Source organism: Montipora foliosa, chromosome 12 (assembly GCF_036669935.1).
Source record: "Montipora foliosa isolate CH-2021 chromosome 12, ASM3666993v2, whole genome shotgun sequence".
Lineage (NCBI taxonomy): Eukaryota > Metazoa > Cnidaria > Anthozoa > Scleractinia > Acroporidae > Montipora > Montipora foliosa.
This window is the reverse complement of record NC_090880.1, coordinates 18,156,481-18,177,315: the sequence shown is the minus strand read 5'-3', so window position 1 is coordinate 18,177,315 and position 20,835 is coordinate 18,156,481.

The following is a 20,835-nucleotide window of genomic DNA, read 5'->3' as shown; positions in this document are numbered from 1 at the left end:
CGAATATTCCGGGTAAATTGGTCGAGGAGTTTTAATTCTCAGTAATTCTAGCACTGCTTTTCTAAAGCGACCATCCCTGTAACAGTAAACAAGCGGATTAAATAACGAATTTGACTGGGACGCTATTACTCGTATTTTCAATCTCAAAATTTCACGGGAAGCGGTGAAAAAAAGTCGGATACTGCCCATTACACCAGGTAAAATATGCGATGCTAAAAGTGACACGGTTATCAAGGCAGTAGTCTTGGCAACTCTGGCTTGGAGTTTTGCTTGAACAAGGGCGGTCACTTGAGTTGTTGGAGCGGTCGTTCGCTCCCGCAGTGTCAAGTATATCAAAACGTAGCAGTATGTCATGGCAGTGAATGCGGTAAAGACAATGCCAATTCTGTAGATACCGTAGTAAACAAAAACCGATTCTATTTTCTTGATGCTTATTATAGCTAATAGAACTGTTGTCAGAACCGCTGCTGTCCAACAAATTTTTGCCTGATATTTAAGACGATGTTTGGTCACAATTACTTTGTAGTTCTTCCAATTTCTTACGGCCACGTTTCTGACCCAGGCAAGAAACCAGGACATGATGTCGATCTTTTCAGTATTTCTTTGCGGACCCGGCCAGCAGATAGGTAGCACGATGGCGATTTTGTGAGCGATCGCGACCGATTTTCTTTGGGTTTGGCTCGGCTTTGCCTGATATTTAAGACGATGTTTGGTCACAATTACTTTGTAGTTCTTCCAATTTCTTACGGCCACGTTTCTGACCCAGGCAAGAAACCAGGACATGATGTCGATCTTTTCAGTATTTCTTTGCGGACCCGGCCAGCAGATAGGTAGCACGATGGCGATTTTGTGAGCGATCGCGACCGATTTTCTTTGGGTTTGGCTCGGCTTTGTTGTGCATTCTTCTGCTGGTAAAGGGAATATTCAGGGTAAATAAGTCGAGGAGTTTTAATTCTCAGTAATTCTAGCACTGCTTTTCTGAAGCGACCATCCCTGTAACAGTAAACAAGCGGATTAAACAACGAATTTAACTGGGACGCTATTACTCGTATTGTAAATGTCAATATTTGACGGGAAGCGGGGAAAATAAGTCGGATACTGCCCATTACACCAGGTAAAATCAACGATGCTAAAAGTGACACGGTTATCAAGGCAGTTGTTTTGGCAACTCTGGCTTGGAGTTTTGCTTGAACAAGGGCGGTCACTTGAGTTGTTGGAGTGGTCGTTCTCTTGCGCAGTGTCAAGTATATCAAAACGTAGCAGTATGTGATGGCAGTGAATGTGGTAAAGACAATGACAATTCTGTAGATAATCAAGGGGTAAACAGCCACTGATTCTATTTTCTTTATAGTAATTATAGCTCCTGGAACTGTAGTCAGAACGGCTGCTGTCCAACAAATTTTTGCCAGGCATTTAAGACGACGTTTGGTCACAATTACTTTGTAGTCCTTCCATTTTCTTACGGCCACGTTCCTATCCCAGGCAACCGTCGCCAGATGGTAGAGAGATGAAAACTGCATACATGCCACTGCGTTTAAAATTATTGCTTGTAGAACGCAAACTCGCTCAAATGAAATTTGTCCGGAAATCAGTAAAACTTCAATCACCAAAATTGGGAATATGATAACACCTGTCAGAAGGTCGGCAATTGCCATACTAGACAGCGAAATGTAATAGTTTTGTTGCAGTTCTTTCCTCCGTCTCACGACTATTATCACTGATGCGTTCAACAGCACGATGATGAGTTGTGGAATCATTGTAATAGCTACCAGGATCCATGCAAATATCGGCTGGTTTGAGTAAAAACTTAAGTCTGACTCTTCCCAGCAGAAAGAAGCGGAATTTAAATTTGTAAGATTTTCAGAGATTCTTCTCGTTTTGTTGGGATTCATTGTAATTGAATGCTTGGCGTAAAACCACGGCAACGATCGTACAGTTAACAGAATATAACTCCTTTTGACATGCGATCTCCTCCCGCTTTTATAAGAAATTAGACTTTCTGTGATCTTACGTTCATCAAACCAGAACCGAAGTTGCACAACTTGAATGCAAAATACAAAATGCTCGATTTAAACTGTCCACTTTTCGCTAAAAATTATGTGGCCGCTTGAAAAAATTCAAAGGAAATGGCCAAGAGTTTTTTAAATGAATCAGGAAGTAAATTATTTAAAAGCGTTCATTTTGTTTCGGAAAGACAACGGAACAAATTTTGGTTCCTGAAGTAACATATAATTAGTGACTGATCAGAGAAATGCCGTCTCCTGTTATTACTTAATTGTCTTGATGCTTTCGTATTTATTAGAGATATTTATTAGAGATATTTTCGCTTAATGTTTGATAAAAGTAATATTTACCGTTTCAATAAAGTTAATGTTATGAACCACTTATTAAAATGTCCGTGTTTTTTTAGCAATAAATGATTGCAAAAATGGCCAATCAGCATTAACACTCAATGCTGGCGTTCGTTAGATAGTCAAGTAAGGAAGTTCGCTTTCGCCAGTGTTTTCAGTAAAACGTTTTTTTTGCGACTTGGGGCTAAATCACGTGACTATTGCTGCTTTTGCCATCTTTTTATCCACTTTACATACAAACGTACATACGCACACTTTATTATCATATGGCCCGTATGGCCCCGCGCGCGCTTTCATTGCAAAACTATTGAGAAAATGCCCGTATGAGGGCCGTACGCGATGGCGCGAGCAGGGGCGGAAAAAGCCGTCCGGCCTTGCTAGGATCGCGTACGGCCCTAATACGGGGATTTTCTCAATAGTTTTGCAATGAAAGCGCGCGCGAGATGCGAACTAAAACAACTTTTCGGTCAAAATGAGCGACGTAAGTGAACATTCCGAATTTTGTTACCCGAAAAAAAAAAAAAGGAAAAGCGCGGTGGTCATATGATAAAATGCTTATTGACTGAGTTAGGTCCGGCCGGACGGGAAAATATTTGGCCCTCGATCGGTCATGGCGCACGGACCTCGCTGCGCTCGGTCCGTACGCCATGACCTCGGGCCAAATATTTTCCCGTCCGGCCCTCCCACTCAGTCAATAAGTACATATCACGACTCCTCTATGCGGGGCTATTTTGCCTTAATATATTTTAAAAAAACAGAATAATCAAATTACATAAAAGCGAAAATATTCACATTTCTTTAAGAATAGAAATATTTACATGAGTTACGCGGGTATAAAAATATCATTCAGATTATTACAAAAATGTTTCCAAGAACTTGGGCAGCAGCTTTATTTTATTGGGTGATTTTAATGTCGACTACTTAACCTCCACTAAATTCAAGAAACACCCGCTTATAAAAACACTTTATGATTTGCATCTGGTCCAGCTCGTTAACGCAATTACCAGGCCTTTGTCAGACACTTGTTTAGATCACATTTGGAGCAGTCATCCTGAACGAATGAACACCATCAGAACAATATCATCCGGTTTGTCTGATCATCTTCCTATTGTTGGAATAAGGACATTTAAGGGTGAGACTAAAAATGGAAAAGAACATACGAATATACCTACAAGGCAAATGAATAATGCCTTGAAAAGATACCCTTTGGGATTCTGCTTTCATCTTTGAAGACTCTAATGATGTCCTTGATGCATGGTATAAAATCTTTGAAGATGTCGTAAACACACATCTGCCACTTAAACACAAACGGGTTAAAAGAAATTTCTACCGAAATGGTTCACAAGTGAAATATCCCAAGAAATAAAGCAAAGAGATAAGCTACTGCGAAACGCAAGGCAAACCAAATCTGCCAATGACTGGCTGAAGTATAAACAAGCAAGAAATCGAGTATCAAAATTGATAAGGACAACTAAAGAGACTTATTTCAATAAAAAGATGAGGGAAAATAAGCACGATTCAAAAAAGTTGTGGAACCTAATCAAGTGTCTAATTAATGGTACTGACTCTAGTCGTGATTGCATCAAACGTCTTAAAGAAGGAGATGGGTTTTTGACAGAAAAACTGGACATTGCTAATGAATTGAATAACTTTTTTGTTAATCAGCCAAAAGATCTGTTACATGAGCATGATCTTGGCAGCGATCCTGATCCTGAATCGATTGATCCTAACAGCTTATCAAGTGAAAGCGCGTTTAATATTCCATATATAACTAATAAAAAAGTCGCTGAGATCCTAGTATCTATACCACCACACAAGGCTACAGGAGATGACGGGATCAGTGCTAAGCTTTTAAGGATTGCGGCAAACCCTATATCAAACTCTTTGCGTAGGCTGATCAACCATTGTATAGTTACTGCGACTTTCCCTTCTAAATGGAAAATCTCTAAAGTGACTTCGATTTTTAAAGGACAAGGAAGTAAGGTAACCGTAACGAAGATTTAAAGAGCAACGACATGCTTCATAAACTCCAGTCTGGATTTAGGAAATCACATTCAACAGAAACGGCGTTGATACGTCTGGTGGTTCAGCTCTTTTTCGATCATGATGAAAACAAAGTAACCGGGCTCGTTTTCATAGATTACAAGAAAGCATTTGATTTAATAAATCGTGACATACTCCTAGCAAAGCTACGTGGTTATGACATTGGTGAGAGAGGTCTAAAACTTATGGCAATTATTTAACTGGACGTTCTCAATGTGTAAATATTGATGGAACACTTTCTCAGTCCAAGCCTGTTCACCTAGGAGTACCTCAAGGATCTGTTCTTGGGCCGCTCTATTTCTTGTTTTCACAAATGACCTTCCGACCGCAGTTGGACACTCTGTTGTCGATATCTATGCTGATGATACGACGTTGAGCTACTCAAGTGACGTTAGAAATGCACCTGACACTCTATCTACAAGTCTTCAGAGGGATATGGATGAAGTTGTGAGATGGTCAAATGAAAATAAGATGATCCTTAATGGAAGTAAGACTAATTGTATGATGGTTACTGGTAAAAGACTTGCTAAAAACATTGAAGAAGACCAATTGTTACTCAAAATTAATGGAAAAAGGCTGGAATAAGTTAAGTCTCAAAAGCTTTTGGGGGTTATCATTGATGACAAATTAAATTTTGACGATCACATTGAGGAACTTTGCAAAAAAATATCCCAACGTATAGCAGTATTAAAGAAAATAAGATGTTTCGTGCCACTCGAACAAAGAATGCTGTACTATAACTCAATGATCAAACAAGTAATGCTCTATGGTTCAAGCATATGGACCTCTTGCACTATTGATAGCCTAACTAAAGTGTTAAAGTTACAAAAACGTGCAGCCCGTGTAATACTAAATGCAGACACTAGAGACAATAGTGTTGCGCTATTCACTAAGTTAGGATGGCTTCCCTTTTATGATGAGGCGAAGATCATAAAATGTTTGCATGTTTTTAGACGACTGGTTGGGGATAGCCCGTCTTATATGAATAGTTTATTAACAAGAAATGCCGATGTACATAGTAGGGAAAGCAGACATGGGAATTTTAATTTAGTTTGTCCACGTTTTAAGAGGGAAACAGAGGGAAGGCGTTCATTTTCAGTATCAACCACGAGATTTTGGAATTCCCTTCCAAGAGATATTAAGTCGAGATCATCACTTTTAAGTTTAAGTAAAGCTTTAACTGGTTTTTTTACTGATAGGTACCAGAACACTGAACATTTTAAGATAAACTAATTTTTCTATACTTATTTGTATATTATTATATTATACCTTTTTAGACTGTTTTAGATATATTTATATTTAATTGTAGGAGGGCCACGAGTTTATCAGCCTTAGCTGTTACGTGCTCACCCTCGTAAAATAAAGTTGGTTGTTGTTGTTGTTAAATGAAATTTGCCCGCAAATAAGTAAGACTTCAGTCACTAAAATTGGGAACATCACTTGTCAGAAGGTCGGCAATTGCCATACTAGAGAGCAAAATGTAAGAGTTCTGTTGCAATTCTTTCCTCCGTTTCACGACTATTATTACTGATACGTTCAACAGCACGATGATGGGCTGTAGAACCGTTCCAATCGCTACCAGACTCCATGCAAATATCGGCTGATCACGATTTGAATCCCAAGGTAAGTCCGATTCTTACCAGCAAAAAGAAGACGAATGTGAATTCGTAACGTTTTCGTTGATTCCTCTCGTTTTGTTGGAATTCATTATTAATTTTACGAATTTTCTGCCCAATCAGTAATCTACTCGTAAACTTGGTAGAATATACTTGCCTTTCACATGCGATCTCCATCTGACTTAAATTGACTTAGACTTTTATCATTACAGAAATCATAGAAGTTGGACAATTTGATGAGGACACACAAAATGCTCGAGTTAAATTGCCCACTCTTCATTCAAAAGCATATGGGTGCTTGGAAAATTCAATAAAAGTGGCCAAGAGCTTTTGAAAGGATAGGGAAGGAAATTAAAGCGTTCATTTTCATATCAAAGAAACAAAGGGACAAATTTTGGTTGCTTGAGTAATATTCGGGGGTGGAAGCGGATTAATTGTATTTCACTTACTCGCAATTCCTGCCATTTTTTTTCCGAGTTATTCATTTTCGATATTCTTTTTTCCGTATTCGTTTATATTCTATAAAAAAAACCGTAAAATTCTTTATTCCGAATGTTCCAACGCTAAATATTCCTCATTCGTTTTCCTTTTTAAGCCGTCAATCATTACTCCGCTTCCACCCCCTGATAACACTGTGACATATCCACTAATTACTTACATTTGATCAGAGAAATGCCGTCTGTTATTATTACTTGTTTTGATGCTTTCGTATTTAATGGGGATTAGGTCGTTACTGAAGAAGAAGACGGGAGATATTTTCGTTGATTGTTGAATAAAAGTAATATTTACTGTGTCAATAAAGTTAATGTTATATGACCCACCCACAACTGTTTCCACTTAAATTTCAAATAGCGTTTCGTCTTATTCGCCCAAGCTACCTTAGTTGAATCGAAGTCGTGTACAAGCGTACGTTTTTGAGTCGATTTTGACTCATTTAATCTGACTGTTTGTTAACCCGTTTCTGACCAGTTGCCAACCAGAAGTGAACTGTTTGCCAAATACGGAGGCAGTCATAAAAGTTTGTAGTCAATTTTACTGTCGTTTCTTGTAATCTTTCTATTCATTTTAGACATTTGTAGGGCCTTTTATTGATGGAATCGTAATTTCTTTAAATGCGATTCTGATCCTACGCATTTGGTGTCTTTGGTCAACGGAACAGTCTTTGTCTCAGGAACACACGGCATCGAAGGCAATTTGTAAAATGGCTTCTTTGATGTGAATTAGTTATTTGCCTGAAACTGGAGTTCTTTGCAATATAGGCGTGTAGGGCGACCCGTTGGCAGTCTTGAAGAGTTGTGTTGCGTTGGAACTTAAGTTATCATTGTTATGTGATATCGTGTGTTGGAGGATGTTAATAGGTATTCATGCCGTTTTTGCAATTATTTACTGTTGTCAAAAGCACACCAATTGTATATGAGTCATTTCATTACACTTTAATTAACACAGTAGAGGTACAAGTAAGTAATAATTAAATACTTTTTACTTTAGCAACCGAAATTCGTTGCTTTGTTTCTCCGAAATGAAAATGGAAGTTTTAATTAATGTGCTTCCTCATTCTTTTCAAAAGCATTTTGCCATTTCTTGTGAACTTTTCCGAACAGCCACATGCTTTTGTTATGATGTTCCCAATTTTGGTGATCGCAGCCTTACTTATTTCCGGAAAAATTTCATTGGAGCAAGTCTGCGTCCTACAAGTAATAAATACTAACTTAGGGTGCGTTCGATAGCCCCTATTCCGGAATAAGAACTGCAAGTGGAGTGATGATTTACAACGGAACGTCAGGCGTTTTGAAGCAACACAGATAATAAATATATGTTTAAAATATCATTTTTAGCAGGTGTTTGACAATTTTATTTGAAATCTCCGTAAAAGCGATGGATTTCTAACTTCTATTCCAAGTATTCCTATTCCGGAATACGGTCAATCCAACGCATGCTGTTTTCGTCTCTCTATCACCTAGCAACTGTTGCCTGGGATAGGTACGCGGCTGTGATAAAATAATTGAGACCAAACCTCGCCTCAAATGGCTAGCAAAAGTCTGTTGGACATTAGCGGTTATCACAACAGTTCCAGGAACTATAATGGATCTGAAGGCAATTAAACCACTACTTATCAATCCTTCGATTATCTACAGAAGATTCATTGCCGTTAGCACATTCACTGGCATCATGCACTGCTAGGTTTCGATTTACTTGACCGTACGCACGCAAAAGACCGCCCCAACAACTCAAGTGACCGCTCTTGTTCAAGCAAAAGTCCAAGACAGAGTTTCCAAGACGACTGCCTTGATAACCATGTCACTGTTGGCCTCAATGATTTTACCTTTTGTAGTGAGCAGTATCCGACAAATTTGTCCCACTTTCCAAGCAATATTGAGATTGAAAATGATAGGAATAGCGTCCCAGTTAAATTCGTTGTTTAATCCGATTGTTTACTGTTACAGGGCTCGTCGCTTCAGAAAGGCAGTGCTAGAATTACTGACAATATACAAATCCTCGATTAACTTACCGTGACTTCTCGCTTAACCCGAACAAATATGCACAACAGAGCCGACCGAAACCCAGGAAAACTCAGTTTCGATCGCCCAGAAAATCGCCGTCATCGTGCTACCTATCTGCTGGCCAAGTTCGCAAAGAAACGTTGAAAAGATCGACATCATGTCCGGCTTTCTAAGTTAAATTCAATGGAATTCCAACAGTGGGGATGGACAGCCATCAACATGGACTGATCAACCAACAACATCATCCAATTCGGTAACTAAGCAAATTATGTTGTGTAGATATAAATATTTTTAATTAAAGGCCACTGAACGCTTCTTGCCTGAAGTATCACCTGCCCTACTATGCTGTGGGATTCATTTAAATATGCTTTTGACATAGGAAAGAAGGATTTCATGAATTTAAAAATGCCTTAAAATAGGGCCAGGAGGAAATATATGTACTCTGTTTCTACGCTTGACCAAAACTGATGATAGGCTTGTAAACAAAATTGTTAAAAGCTATTGAGGTGAATGGTGAATGGCCATCAGTGTAATCACTATTTTTTGGAATGTTTAATAATGCGCTTCATTTCGTCCCGTGGGAAGCAGTCACAGCTTGGCGGCCAATATTGGTTTGACGAGAAATCTGAACTGTCTCTACGCATGAAAATGAGGTTCTGGGGTCGTGTGACCAGAGGTTTTTTTTTCGTCCTTGACCATTGATTTGTAATATCTGAGAGTTCTTTACGACCTTGAAAAAAAATATTCCTCTGGCACCCAGGGTACTGTCTCACAGGCCATGTTTGTAATTATTATTTATTGTTGTAAAACATCACGGCAATTGTATGTTGTTCATCTCCTTAAAGCAGCGTTTACACGAACGCGGTTTCATTTGCAACAGCATCGTTTTCGAAGCGGTTACACCTTCCGTTTACACGACACCGATCGACACTGTTGCCGAAAGCGTGTCGTTTTCAAACGGCTGCCAAAAAAAGGAGTGTTTTCAAAACGAAGCGGGTTCTGTCGTGTAAACATCGAAAGTGCATCGATTTGAATACGGTTACTATTTTGGCGCGAAATTTGCATTGTTCAATTCAAATAGTGAATGTAGCACGTATTGCAGTGCTCGCTTACACCATCATGACTTGAATTTTCTGGTGAAAATGGTTCCTTGTAAACACTTCCAAACCGCATCAATTTTGACGCGGTTTCGAAGTCACGAAACCGTGTCAATGTGAAACCGCGTTCGTGTAAACGCTGCCTAACTTTGACTGACGCAGTAAATATCACTTTTACAAAATATTTCGTACCATCTGTCAACCACTATGTAAACTCCTTATTAACAATGAAAGCTTCAAAACAATAAAGTATTAAAACACTACATCTCTTTGATGACAAGTCAGTAATTATTGAATATATGTTGCCTTAGCAACGAAAATTTGTTCCTTTGTTTCTCTGATACGAAAATAAACACTTTAATTTACTTCCTGATTCCTTTCAAAAGCACTTTGCCGTTTCTTGTGAACTTTTCCAAACGGCCACATGTTTTTAATGAAAAGTGGGCCATTTAAATCGAGCATTTTGTATCTTGTCTTAAAATTTTTCAAATCACAATGAAACCTCGATTTAACGAAGTGCCAAGGGACTGGGGAAATTGGTTCGTTATTTCAAACGTTATATCGAAAACTTCGAAATAACGAATCTGCGGAAAAACAACCAAAATCTTCGCTATATCGAGGTATAATAAATAATTGTTTTTAATGTGTTACGTTGCGCTACCCAGCATTTCAGGATCTAAACGATTACTTCTTCCTAGTGTTTTTCACTACACAACGTTCAGTTTGTAAGTCTCTTCAATACTGCATTCGCTGTCAAGCGCGGTGCGAGTCAACAATTAAAAAGGTGATTTCAGAGAGGTAGAGAGAGAGAGAGAGAGGAAAAATGAAATAAGTTATTTACCAGCTAACGGTCGGTCCGTATTGTGAAAAACTGTGACCTCGGTCTTGAAAAAGCTCGACAGTTTTCGGTATACGGACCTCCCAGCTGGCAAATAACATATATATCTTAACACGTGAAAAGATCACCATTGTTATGATTACGTAATAAATCGCGCCGTCGTACTTCGTAAGGACTACAAAACGTTAAAGTGAATGATTTGGTATTTCATAGATGTTTATATAATAAACGCGCTCACTCATGAAATATTTTTTCAACACTCGAACAGAAATTTAGTATCACCGCACGGCCATTTAAAATCCTCGATTTAAAACGCGGTGGACAAATTTCAGTGGAAGTGGCTGCCAATTGGAAAAACAAGGGAATTGGCCTGGAAATTCCGGCTACTTATACCTTTTACCACAAGAAGCCCTCAAAAATAAAGAAGTTGATAGAATTAATACGAAAAAAAAAAGATAGAGAGGATCTGTAGATGTAGCGATAGTGTCAGTGTTCGCATTTATAATGGATATGGAGGTTGGTTAAATCGAGGTTCTACTGTAGTCCGTGTTGATGAACGTAAGATTTGCTTTGAACCAATTAGAGATTTAATGTCAAAGGCGGGTATATTCTGCTAAGTGTACGAGTACATCAGAGGTTTGACGGAAAACACTTAATTACTGGGTTTCTAATATGGCAATCCCAACGGGAAAATGAGTAATATTTCTGTGTTTCTTAATTTTTTTTTTCCGTGTCGGTAAAAGTCTTGCCTATCACTCGCCGGCAACTATTACAAACAAATTAATGGTGTAGCGATGGGCACAAGAATGGGACCTAGCTATGCCAATCTTTTTGTAGGATATGTTGAACACCAATTTTTTAATCAGTACAACGGCCCCAAACCTGAACTCTACGGCCGCTACATCGACGACTGCATCGGCGCCATTTCATCCAGCAGAGAAGAACTCGATCAATTTATAACCTCCGTCAACTCTTTTCATCCGTCTCTTAAATATACCTGGGAAATTTCGGAAACTTCATTGGCTTTCCTAGATATCAAAGTTTCTATTAGAGGCAACGTGCTATGTACTAGTGTGCACTACAAACCTACTGATTCACACAGTTATTTGTTGTATTCATCGTCACATCCATCACATGTCAAGAACTCCATTCCCTATTCTCAATTTCTTAGACTTCGACGTCTATGTAGTGATGACTCCGATTTTTCCAGCAAATCAGAGGAGATGTGCCAGTTCTTCGAAAAACGTGGCTATCCTGTCTCTGTGGTCAAAGCGGGCCATCATCACGCCCAACAATTTGATCGACAGTCATCACTACAAACGCCACAAAAAGATAAGAATGACAGAATTCCATTCACCCTGGCTCACTTTCCATCCTCATAATCACGCAGTCAAAAGCATCATTCTTAGTAATTTTAAATTACTCCAAAATGATCCCGAGACTGGTAGAATCTTTTCGCAACCTCCACTTATTTCATTCAAACGCGACAAAAACGTAGGCAACTTTTTAGTTAGAAGCGCGCTCAAAACTAACGAGCAACCCAGTACTTTCAAATGCGCGCGCTCACGATGCAAAACTTGTCTTTTCATTGTTAACACTAGCAAGATATCGGGACCTAAGCGATCTGTTAAGATCACCGATCGTTTCACATGCACCTCCGCAAATGTCATTTATTGCATAACCTGTACGTTATGCAATAAATTATACATTGGTGAGACAGGTAGACGACTAGGTGACCGATTCCGCGAACACCTTCGCGATGTTGAGAAGAATGACAAGGATGCATCTAAGCCAGTCGCTCGCCATTTTAATCTTGCTAACCACTCCAAAAAACATATGGCTATCCGCGGCCTTTCCCTACATCTAGGTAAGACGAAAAGCCGCAAGAATCTGGAACAAAAATTCATCTTTCAAATCGGCACCCTTAATCCTCACGGTATTAACGAACGCTTTTCATTTAACTAATATATTCTTATTTTTCACGTTGCCATGTTACCACCAATAGCGTAGCTCCTACTCTACTATAAAAACTACACGTAACCCATAATCCCTCGATTCGCTCTGACGAAGGGCTAACGCTCGAAACGTCAGCTTTTAGAATCTCTGTACGGTGGCCAATTTACATTATCAACTCCGTTGATAAAACCAAAATTTTTGTATTTCTAATACTTTGCCAAGTGTGGTGTTATGTAGAACACTGGAACCAAGTGGCAAATTCTCTGATAAGTTATGGGTTCAACAAAGGCAGAGAAGGAATCGAACACCTTAAGTGGAACTGGGATCTCTGTTTTCTGGCTATTTGTATTTATTTGTACTCAGCGCTGCACAGTCTTCCAGTGTAACAATTGGAAATTTCACTAATGCTTGTTAACCTTCAGTGGAGTCGAAAGTCATTGTAACGCGAATGGCGTTTTGGTGCATCTTTAAACAAAATATACCCTCATGGAGCTCAAGAATGGACTTGGATGAACAAGACAGATGGTGAAATATGAATATCTGTAATATTTAAGGCAACGAGTAATGGTCTTCGACAACAATTTCATTTTTCGCCGTTGGATATCAAGTGAGCTTTGTTTGTAATATTTTAATAACTTGGTATTATATACAACACTGAAATCAAATGCACTTTTTTATGGATTTAAAAAACATTGAAGGAATCGAACGCCTTGAATGCATCACAGTGTTTACTGAAGTCGCATCTAAGTTGTCTGGCAATTTACATTTAGTTTGTACTCAATTTTGCAATGGTAAAAAAAATGGAAATGTGACAGTGAAGAGTTATTTGAATGAAAGCTTGTTGTCTCTTTTGTGCTTCATTATTTACGGTCAAGGTTCTTTCGAAAAGGATTCGATGTGAACTGTCAGAAATTTATTTAATTGTATAAGCTTTGTGACACGGATTGTTTGTCTTGTTTACACGCACGGGAGGATTTTTGTGGTAGGTGCTGTAAGCAGCGCGTGCATAAGTCATGAAAAAGTCTGTTGGAAGCGTGCTTGCGTTTCAACAAAATGAGCCCCAAAATCAGCGAAAAATTGTGACGCTGATTAATAATAAAGTAACTGCTTTTTCCAAAACGGTGGAATTACCTGGTGATAAATAAGCACGTCTTGGAGAGAATTTTTGACTTTGCAGAAACAATGGTCAACCTCAAGAGTTGAGCGATTGTGATCTTTGTGTTGAATTCGCACATTTCTTGTCAAACTTTAAAGAAAACTAACCAAGACAAATCCCGGTATCTTGCCATCATTTGACACAGATGCTTCACTGTTTCGCGAGTACACACGCCGCGGTAACTTGATCCCGGTGCCTGCTAAATTCGATGGCACTTTTGATTTTGCGATCGACTTCTGCATCCAAAAGTACAATAGCAAAATTGAACGTAGCAAAAATCACCCAAAACGTTTGTCGCTGATGGTAACTTTTTATATTCGCGGTTCAAAATTAACGTTATTTTCATGTCGTAAATTTTGTTGCTGATGTCAAAATATTTTATTCTCGATGGACCGTCCTGAAAAGTTCCTTCTTCTCTTCCTGAAAACGTCCTTCTGCTCTTCCTAAAAACTGTGTATCAATACTTATTTTCTTTTGCATCAATATTTGTTTTGCATAAAGCAAGCTAACAAAGTCTTTACCTTGCTTAGTTCGCATTTTTGAGCGTTAAAGTAGAATTTTCGGTCCTATGCTTCTGTTACAAAATGGTCTATTTTTTAGATCACCCATCAAGATACTAACCCTGCCGGACAGGGATTAATTAGCTTCAGTGAACGTTTATATTAGAAAGCTGTCAGACGCTCAGAGTGCACGCCTAAATTTGTGGTGAAAAGAAGTTGTGGGGAAACTTGAAAATGGTCAACATGTCAGCCCAGAAGTCAATGTTTCTCGATTCCCTTTTATTTTCTTCAATCTTTCTGGGTTTAGTACTTTGCTAGTAGCCACATGTCTCCTCAGGGGGCTATTTACCTACGACGTCTACCATGACACTACCATGATATACAATACCAAACCAATATCGTGTACCCCCCCCCCCCCCCTCCTCCCCCTTCCTGGTGTTTCGTAAGGAAATTTAGTGGCTCCCAACTTAGAGCAATTTCCTACACAGGCAAGTTCTCTGAGTGCTTCCCTGTTCCTCCCTCCGTCGTAGTGCCCAACCACCCAGGCCCTCCCAAGACAAGGACGAGGAGCCTTTACCTGTAACCCCTGCAGGGCTCTCCGCCCCAGTAGAGCCAACGTTATCCCCTCCTGCGCCACCAGAACTTACCACCGTGCCTTCTGACGATGAAAAATTATCTTCCTTGGCCAGTGTTGATACACTGCTTGAAGTTCCTTTCCTCTACCCCGCCTCCCACCTTCGTCCCTAAGGAGCCGTGCACCAGTATTGTTACTACTGACCAATCATTGTGCCCCCCTCCTCCCCCCCCATATTCATCTCCAGAACCTCCTGGCCCAAGACCTAAAAGACAGCGCAGACCTCCTTCGTACTTCAGAGGCTATGTTAGATTCTTGCCTGCCTGTGGCACCTCTAGCTCTGCGGTTTAGTCCTAGGTTTTCCCCTTTCGTGACATACTTCCAGCGATAGTGACATTCTGCTAGTCCGTTTTCATTTATGTTCCATGTGGAATGTCTTTGTTGACTACGACTTCAATCAGTGTGGATCGTCTTCTTGCCTTGTCGCTGGAGTTGAGATAAGCCATTCTTCTGCCATTGCTGATCATATGACCCAAACATGCCACAGGATTAAATGGGATCACTGACATTTTAGCCATTGGACAGTCTGATATACATTGAAAAATTAAGGAAACTTTGTTGTTCGCGATTTAAAACAAGCCCTTAATGAAAATGTTGGCAGTGAGAAACTTCTTCTCTACTAACCATTTATATTTTTTCAAGCAGATTTAACTAGGTCTGTTTCTTTTCATTTATCGTCATTACTTTCCTTATTTGGTATTAGTCTTTTTTAGGCAACCGTTACTTCTGAAGATGTATGTTGGAGCATACGAAACGTCAAGTTCATAAAAGGTTTTACAACATGCGTTGTCTCGTTATGTTTATAACCGCAGTTTGTTTGTTATTTTTACTCAGAGGTATTGTTCCCAACGCCCCTACCACTATGGGTATCACCTTTGTTCTTACTCTCCACATCTTTCGAACTTCTCTGGCAAGGTCTTGATATTTTTCTATTTTCTAATCTTCTTTTGCTCTCACCCTTCCATCTTCCGGGATTGCCACGTCTATTTGGCAGTTCTTCTCACTTTTGTCAATGATTAGTAAATCCGGTCTCCTAGCCTTGATATCATGGTCTGTCCGTACACTAAAGTCCCACAGCATCTTGTAATCCTCATTTTCAAGTACACTGTCCGGGACATGGTCATACCACCTCCCACTTCGCTCAAACCCATATTTTTCTGACAGTGAACTGCCATGGCTACATTGTCATGCCTCTTTTTGTATTCCTTCTGCGCCAGTTTTGGGCACCCACTTACAATGTGGCGGATGGTCTCATTGTTTTGTTTACACATTCTACATTTGGGATTATCCTGTGACATGTCGATCGTTGCTTTTACGTAATTTGTTCTTATTGCTTGATCTTGTGCTGCAATAATACGAGACTCCGTTTCTCTTTTAAGCTTTCCTTCTTTTAACCAAGTCCATGTTTCATCGTTTCTTTGATCTTCGCTCTGTCTCGCAAATTGCCCATATAATGCCATCTCTTTCCAACCTTGGGTATTTTCAGTTCTCCTCCTCTCTTTAAAACTGGCAGCCGTTTCTTGTTTTTCAACTCCTTTCCTCCTGATGACTTTCAAAATCGTCTCCTCGCTGGATTGGACATATGTCTCCAGCAATATTCCTGCCTGATTGACAAAGTCTTCTACCAAGATTAGGCCTCTTCCTCCCTCCTTCCTTGGGACATAGAGTCGTTTTATACAATCCCGTGGGTGAAAGCCCCCTTTCATTGTCAGTAATTTTCTTGTTCTGTGGTCTAAATCCTGAGGTTCTTGCTTCTTCCAATCAACTATACCCCCCAAATACCTGAAAAGTGATACTGCTCAGTTGTTTATGGCACGTATTTCCGGTTTCCGCCGTTTAACTTGGATTGTGCAACTTTTCTAACCCGGCGTAAGTACTCCTTCGCGATTTTTTTCTTCATCGTGTCATGTAGCATGCCGTCCGCCTCAAGCACTCCTAAATATTTATATCCTTCGATTTCTCTCATAGCTCTTATGGTAGTCTCGTCAGGTAATCTAATCCCTTCTGACTGTGCCAGCCTACCACGTTTCAATACCAGGACAGCACATTTTTCGATGCCAAATTTCATATCAATGTCCTTGCTGACTATTCTCACTGTTTGTATAAGTGAATCCAGCTGGTTCTCATTTCTGGCATGTAGCTTCAAGTCGTCCATAAAGAAAAGGTGGTTTAACTTAGTGTTCTTTGCATATAGATACCCTGCTTCACACGTTCTGAGAATGAGGGTAAGAGGGATCATTGTAACCACAAAAAGGAGCGGGAACAGGGAATCTCCTTGGAACATACCTCTTTCGATGGGGACAGTCCCTAACCTTTGGCCATTTGATGTCAGTTCCGTTCGCCAGCTCTTCATGGAGTTTTCCAGCAGGCTTCTGATATTTTCGGCTGCACCAAATAATTTAAGACACTCAAGAATCCAGAGTGGCACCATATCGTAAGCCTTCTTATAATCTATCCATCCCATTGCAATATTCTTCTTCTTGGATTTAACCTCTTTTAGGACCATTTTATCAATATAGAGCTGGTCCTTAGTTCCTTGGGAGTTTTTCCTACAGCCTTTCTGTTCATCAGGAAGTTAAACCAGGGACTACCAGGAACAAATTAAACAAGTGGTCAAAGCGGGTCTTGAACCCAGCATCACTGGATCTCAAGGCAAGCGCCCTAACTACTGGGCCACAATGCCTCCAAAGGGACCAAATGAATGCCCTGAGAACAATACCTATAGTTCAATTAGCTCTCCTGGTCATCTTCCTGAGTACTTATGCAATATTATGCCCTCCACAATAACCTGGGGACGACGAAAAGTTGGAAATGCAATCTAAATGACAACTTCAGTTATATTAGAAGCCACCGATGAGATAACAACTTGGAGAAAGAACGTATTTTTAGTCCCATATGGTAATACAGATCAGTTAACTTTGCACATCAATGAATGGAACGAAGGCTCCTATAATCAGCATATTGCTTTGAAAGCTGCATTTGTCCTTTTAGCAGCAGGACTTCAGAAACCTAACAACAAGTCTAAAGCAAGAGATCATCAAAGTATCTTAGCAAAACGTCTTGCTCTCTGGATGGACGGTGAAATTACCCAACTTATTCGCGTAGGAAGGATACTACAGAGCCGCATTAGAAAACGCAATTCTTCAAACTCACAAGACAGATCAAATGTTTTCGCTAAACTAGTAATGGAAGGCCAAATCAACTCGGCTCTGCGGTTCCTAAATCAATCATTAGATGGAGTAATTCTTCCACTAACCGATGATGTCATACGGCAGCTACGAGAGAAACATCCTGCACCACAACCAGCAAAAGTGGGATCATTGCTGTTCGGCCCAGTTGAGGATCTGAGTCAATCTACAGTGAGTTAGACGGCGATATGATTAGAGAAGCTGCACTGAGGACAGCATTGATGCAAACGGGTTCAGACGAATTCTTGCCTACAAGTCGTTTAAAAAAATCATCTAGGACGTTATGTGAAGCGCTAGCTACAATGACGAATATCTTATGCTCGACATATATTGATCCCTTAACCATCGAGCCTCTACTTGCGAGCCGCTTGATTCCTCTTGATAAAAGATGGAGGAGCAGTCAAACCTATCGGAGTTGGAGAGGTAATGAGAAGGATCATTGGTAAATGCGTCATGAACGTTGTTAAGACCGATGTAACAGAGGCAAGTGGTTCGCTCCAATTGTGTGCTGGCCAGAAGTTGGGAAACGAGGCTGAAGTCCATCCTATGAACATTATCTTTGAAGCAGACAACACAGATGCCGAACTCCTTATTGATGCGTCCAATGCATTTAATGCACTTTATAGAGCTTCCACCTTACATAACATCAGATTTTTTTTGTCCTGTTATTTCAGTATATGCTATTAACACGTATAGACAGCCAGCAAGATTGCTCATCACCGCTGGAATAGAACTTGTGTCAGCCGAGGGTAAAACACAAGGCGACCCAATAGCCATGGGAATGTATGCACTGAGTATGCAACCTTTCATCACTACCCTACAGTATTTCTCAGATGCCGAGCAATGCTGGTTTGCTAATGATGCTAATGGCATTGGAACTATCCGTGACATCAAAAAATGGTGGGACGCACTTAATGAGTATGGTCCTGGGTTCGGTTATTCTCCTAATGCAAAGAAGTGCTGGATCATCGCAAAACCCCCGAAAGAGGAAAGGGTCAGAAAAGCATTTAAGGACACTCCCATCAACGTTACAACAGAGGGACGTAAACAACTTGGAGCAGCATTGAGTTCAAGATCCTACGAAGGGGAGTACATCTCAGAGAAAGTGGAAACTTGGGTAATCGAAGTTACCAAGCTAGCTGAATTTGCATTATCACAGCCCCAAGCGTGCCATGCTGCCTAAACGCTTGGATTGAAACATCGCTGGACGTACTTCCTTCGGACGCTACCAGACATTCAAGATCTTCTAGAGCCACTGGAGAAAGCGATCATTACAAAACAGGCATGCAATGAAAACGATCGTAACATCATATCGCTTCCACCGCGTCATGGAGATCTTGGTATAACCAACCCGTGTACTGAAGCTTGCCTTGAGTATTCATCTTCAATCAAGGTAACTGCCCCTCTTGTTGAAAAGATTGTTTCACAATCACACGAACTACCAGAAGAAAATGATGTAAGATCAGCCAAGCAAGAAGCTCGTAGTGATAGAGAGCAGGCAGCCAAAGATAAGCTGAGAAATGTCAAAGACACTCTGCCCAAAAAATCATCTAGAACTTTTGGTTTGGCTGCTTAGAAAGGGGCTTCCACATGGTTAACTGTGATCCGACTTAGGGAAATGGGCTTCAACCTTAATAACAGAGAGTGCAGGGACGCTCTACGATTACGCTATAACTGGCCTTTGTAAGTACCCTCCTGATCTAATTCTTTGATACAGGTATCAAGGTCTATTTGTATGTCTGATATTTCAGTCAGTTTACCTCTCTTGAATGTTGCTTTGGCACATTTGTCTAATCCAAATTCCATTTTGATGTCATTGGTGAATTTCTTTACTATGCTTAGTAAGCGCGTTTGTTGGTTATCATCTTTGGCATCGGTCTGGCATCGGGTGACCGCAGTGACTGTGGCAACTACCGCGGAATATCCCTCCTCAGTGTGGTAGGCAAGATATTTGCTAATATCGTAACTGCAGCGCCTTAAACGTCTAGCAGATCTAGTGTACCCCGAATCGCAGTCAGGCTACAGGGACGGCAGAGGCACGATTGATGGCATCTTCATCTTGCGTCAAATGATGGAAAAATGCAGAGAACAGCGGCAAAACTTGCACATCGCCTTCATTGACTTCACCAAAGCCTCTAATTGCGTAAATCGAGAGCTCCTATTCAAGATCTTGGGAAAGCTTGGATGCCCTGCCAATTTTGTCCAAGTTATCAGGACGCTTTACTCTGAAGTGCATGCTTGACTGTGTATTGATGGAGAACGTTCTAATCCCATTGCGTACAACAGTGGTGTCAAGCAAGGGTGTAAGCTAGCCCCTACCCTGTTTGGGATGTATGCCGCCGTTATGTTCTACCTTGCTTTCAAGGACATAAATCCCTGTTATAGTATCTAGGTTCGTTTCAGATACGACGTCGACTTATTTGATCTCAGGCGTTTGAAATCAAAGACCAAGATATTCACCAAATACATACGAGAAACCCAGTATGCAGACGATATTACCATATTTACCAACGATGGCACTGCGCTACAGTGTTTGTTATCCGCATACAGCAACCTGTCACTGAAAATGGGTCTCACGATCAACATCAAGAAAACAGAAACCATGAGTGTCGGTGAACAGCTGGATTTCTATATTGATGGGCACAAATTGAAGAGAGTAGACCGCTTCAAATATCTCGGTAGCTATGTCACCAAGGACTGCAAGCTAGATGATGAGATAACAGCAAGGACTCAGGCTGCATCATGTGCGATGGGGAGGCTCAGAGATAAGGTTTTTGACTGTAGAGATCTGACAGTAGAGACGAAACTCAAAGTATACAATCAGTGCATCATTCCACTAATGATGTATGGAAGTGAAACCTGGACCCTATATCGTCATCACATCAAGCTTCTAAGAACCATCCAGCAGCGGCACCTGAGATCAATTCTCAAGATCAAGTGGGATCACTTTATCAC